At 31.0% G+C, this 4,714-nt stretch overlaps 1 pseudogene; it reads right to left on the bottom strand.

Annotated features, from left to right (window-relative positions):
* Positions 1-1,864: 1,864 nt before the first annotated feature.
* LOC137811308 (7-deoxyloganetic acid glucosyltransferase-like) lies at positions 1,865-3,993 on the bottom strand (annotated as a pseudogene).
* Between the last annotated feature and the right edge of the window lie 721 nt (positions 3,994-4,714).

Genomic DNA, 4,714 nt, shown 5'->3' with positions numbered 1-4,714 from the left:
CATACACATAACATCCTAAATAATAATACTTTAATAATATTTATGTTATTTTTTAATTTAAAATTTTAATATATATTATTATATTATTAAAGTGGTTTGTTAATGTATGTTATTTTTTAAGTGTTAACAAGATTTTTTCCTTTTTTTTTCTCCCAACATTTTTTTTGTTTTGCACGAGGTATCTATGCAGACGTATCTGTCATATGGCATGTGAAAAGGAAAATATATTTTAAAAAATTCTTTTAAAATACAATCACCATTTAATAATCTTTATTAATATATTAATAATAAAATCTTTACCTTTTTATATTTATTATATTATTAATATATATATTAATAATGAGGGTTGTCAATCAGTGTTGTTTTAAAAGGAGTTTTCAATATGTTGCCATTAACATAAAAAACAACAACATAAACCCCGTCTCTGCAAAGGTAATAACAAAGAGTTATAAACGCAAAATGAAATAAAGAACCAACCAAATCAAATTGTAACAGGACCCCAAAACAAAAGCTGAATTTAGTTGGAGAATGGTATACGGAAGTTGAATCTAATACCACCATCAGAGGCCACATTGCTGACAAACCGCTACTCATTGCTTCCAAAGGATCTCAAATTGGATTTTGTTTTCAAGAAGGAAACTTTATGAATTGTGGCAGTGTTAATTATTTTCGGTGTTGGTTGATTTAATGTAGTGAATAAAATCCTGGAAACTGGAGTAAGAGGAATAATTGGATTCTTCAGAGATTCTCTAATATTTGATGTGAAATGTGGTGGAAACGTGTTATAGTTATGTTTTTTTTTTTTTCTGTTGTTACCTTCAAACAAGAAATTAAAGGTAGGGATTCAGTTTGCGTATAAAAACAGTACATTAATATTAATTTTAAAAAATTTTAAAAAAATATTTAAGTAATTCATATGAAATGACAAAATATTTCATTGTACTAATAAAATGAGATATATTAAATAATGGTAGAATTAGAAAAAAATTGTATACAAGGTAGTTATAATAGGAAATCCCCTTAATATATGTATAGGTAAGCTAAACTACATTTGAAATGAAATATTTGGAATTCGTATCAACTTAGGATAACATTTAAGCTCTGTTTGCTTCCATGGATGTACTGTTCACAAGGAAAGAAGTGAGAGGATATCAATGGTTTGAATTCAGGATTTTGCAGGGAAGAGGAGGAGAGGATATACATGTGAACATAAATATCCTTTTCCCTCAAAATGAAGAGATGTAGAGGAAAATCACATCAATATGTGCTATTTTCGAATTTATCTTCATTCATCTGCAAGGGTTTTTAATATTAAAAAACAGTATTTTTTTTATTTATATAATGTGATTTATTTTTTAATTTTATAGTATATATTTAATATTTTAAGAAATTATTTGAAGTTTTTTTTTATTTAATTTGTTGTTGCATTTATATTAATATATTTTTTTATAATTATTATGTTTATGAGTTTGTAATTTATTTGATAATAGTTTTTATGAAATTATTTTCTATTGTTAATTAAGTTATATTTTTTTTAGTATTTTTTTATTTTTCATTACTGTAGGGTTTTTAATAATAACAAATATTATCTTTTATTTATATAAGATTTGATTTTATAATGCATGTTTAATATTTTAATAAATTATTTGAAGTTTTATTTTTATTTAATTTGTTGAATACATTTGTTTTCTAATTATAATTTTTAAATTATATCTATTTATATTTAATATATATTTAATTTTTAATTTTAATTTTTAAATATACAAAATATGTGAAAGTTGTTTATTTTTAAAAAAAAATAACTCATTTCGTTATTAAAAAATTTTAATAGACAAGTATAAATTTGTAAAATAAAATTTAACAATTTAAAAAAAAATAAAACTTGTTCACAATCACCTTATCACTCACAAACTCTTACAAATTTTACTCATACATCATCTCTAACATATCCGAGTCCAAACAACTTCACTTTCTTCGCACTTTCTTTTCACATTTTCAAACATCCACTCCTTCAAATCCTCATACATCCACTCTCTAATCCAAACACAAACCCAAGAAAATTTTATTTCTCATACCATTCTGTCTTCTCTTTTTTACCAATACCGAACCTTACTCCATTTCTAATGCATCTGTAGTAAAACCTTAATGCAGTAACAACTTAGTTCAGAGCATAACAACGTACAACAAAATAAATAGTAAAAAAACATTATTTAGGATTTGGATGTGAGCCATGCTTGCAAGAAGAAAACTTGATGAATTGTGGCATTGTTAATTATTTTCCCTGCTGGTTGATTTAATGTACTGAATCAAATCCAGGAGACTGGAGTAAGAGGAACCACCTGGACTCACACTCTTGTGAGCCAACTTAGCCATTGCTTTAGCTGAATTGAGAAACTCCTCCCTCCTATGAACCATGAGATCATTTACCATCTTCTCCACAACATCTCTATCACACACATCTTTCATGTCCAACCCTACTTTCCAAACCTCACTCACAAACCTGCTGTTAATCTGCTGATCTGCAAAGTATGGCCAGCAAATCATGGGCACACCAGCCACCACACTCTCCAAGGTTGAGTTCCACCCACTGTGTGTCAAGAACCCACCAATGGCCTTGTGTTCCAGCACCTCCTCTTGCGGGGCCCACTCTACAATGAACCCTCTCTTTAGTCCCTTCCTCCACCTCAGCCGGTATCCGGTCATCATCCTGTTTTCCTGCAACAATGTCAGGGCGCATCACCCACAGAAACCTCTTCTTGCTGTTCACCAAACCGTGCCAAATCTCCATTAAATCTTCCCTTTTCACGATAGTGCTACTTCCGAAGCTCACATACATCACCGACCCTTCAGGTTGTGCGTCAAGCCACGTCATGCAGCTCCTGTCCACTTGAAAAACAGCGTTCTTAAACTTGGGAATGTCTTCTCCTTTGTTGGATTCTGCTTTTCTCGTGTTCAAATGGTGGTGGAGAGGGCCAACGGTGTAAACTTTGGGAAAATGATGACGCATTTGGGAGAGGACAGGGCCTTCTAGATCCTCAAATGAGTTGAGGATAAACGCGTCTGCTGCAAGAGATTGTCGGCTTCGGTCAGCATAGAACTCAAAAGTGGAGTTCCCCTTTTTGTCTGATCGAAAGAAACTTGGAAGATCTCGGCAGCGAAGCAAGTTTTCCATGCCTGGCATGTTTTTTATGATCCGATCCATGTCCTCATCTCCTACAACCACTCACATCATAATGTTAACCACAACACCAATTCTCCTGAATCTATACAAATTTAGTCTACCATATCGGTTAATAACGAAGTTGTCATAAGAAATCGGAATATATAGTAAATGGAATGAGCATATTTAAAGAAGGTATGAGTAAGATACTACTACAGCTAGATAGGGTGAGAGAGATGAATGAATTTGAAGTCTGTACATATATACCTCTAATGGGAAGTTCTTGGCACTGGAGGAGGTTTGTAGCAGACATATAAGCCCAGAAGCAACAAGCACTAGCGGTTCGGAAATGAATGATTGGTATGGATACGTTGAACTCAGAAGCGACGCCAACGGAAAGACCCCCGAAGATACCATCCTGAATAACGCAACTAATTTTGGGAAATTGAGGAGTGTGGGAGAGCAGAATATCTCTCAAGAAGGGCTTAGCGTGGAGAGTTGTGGAAGAAATAAGGTCCCAGAGACGGTCTCCGAATCCAGGGTGGTCACCCTCGTCGTAACAATCGGAAATGGTCTTGAAATGGAGCTTAGGGTAAGATTTTGAGAGAACTTGGATGTCACCGAAACGAGTGAGGCGACCGTGGATGGTGTCGGTGGTGAGGAAGGTGACGTGCAGATTCTCAAGGACCAGAAGCTCGGCGAGCTTCAGCATGGACACAACATGCGCGGGCATTGGAAGAGGGAAGATCAGCACGTGCGCCTCTGCCATTGATTTTCTGTTCTTCAACTTCGCTTCGTCTCTTAGTTAGTGTTGTGTTTGATATTCTGGAGATGCGTTAAGTTAACCAATAAAAGAGTTCGTATTCACTGAGAACCCGACGTGATACACGTGATATGCGATTGTAATAATATTTTTATCTTATGTTTACTACACGAGGAATGATATATTAATACTATAAACATGAAAACAAATATGAAAATGATAGTTTATATACATCTATTTTTATATACAGCTATTTTTAAATAAATATATATAATAAAAGATAATTTTTTAATTAAATAATATATATAAATATTAAAATTATAATATTGAAAATTATAATATGATGGTATAAAAAATTTGTTAATATATTATTATCTACACCTTATATATTAATAAATTAATAATTTAATTTTTTTTATTTTTTTTAATTATTAAATATTATTATATTATTATAAAGAGGTGTTAACTGCTATTTGTGGTGTAAAGAAAACTTTTCCTTATTACACGTTGTTCGAATCTTTTGAAAATCTTTCTAATTTTTTTATTCCAGTTTGACTTCTTTTCTCTTTTATTTTAAATTTGTTCTTTAGCATGGAAGGTTTGTTTTTTCTCCTTGGTGTATTTTTATCCTTTATGTGGAATATGTGGAATATAAAGTTGTTAACTTTATATTTTACATATCAATTTAGAAATTAATTTAGAAATAATTTATTAATAATATAAATTATTTTAGATATTAATAATTATTTAGTTTTTAAAATAATATTTAATTTATTTAATATATTAATTAA

The sequence above is a fragment of the Phaseolus vulgaris genome, chromosome 2 (genome assembly GCF_000499845.2).
Source record: "Phaseolus vulgaris cultivar G19833 chromosome 2, P. vulgaris v2.0, whole genome shotgun sequence".
Lineage (NCBI taxonomy): Eukaryota > Viridiplantae > Streptophyta > Magnoliopsida > Fabales > Fabaceae > Phaseolus > Phaseolus vulgaris.
The sequence above is the reverse complement of the archived record's forward strand: the minus strand, read 5'-3'. Positions and strand labels throughout refer to the sequence as shown.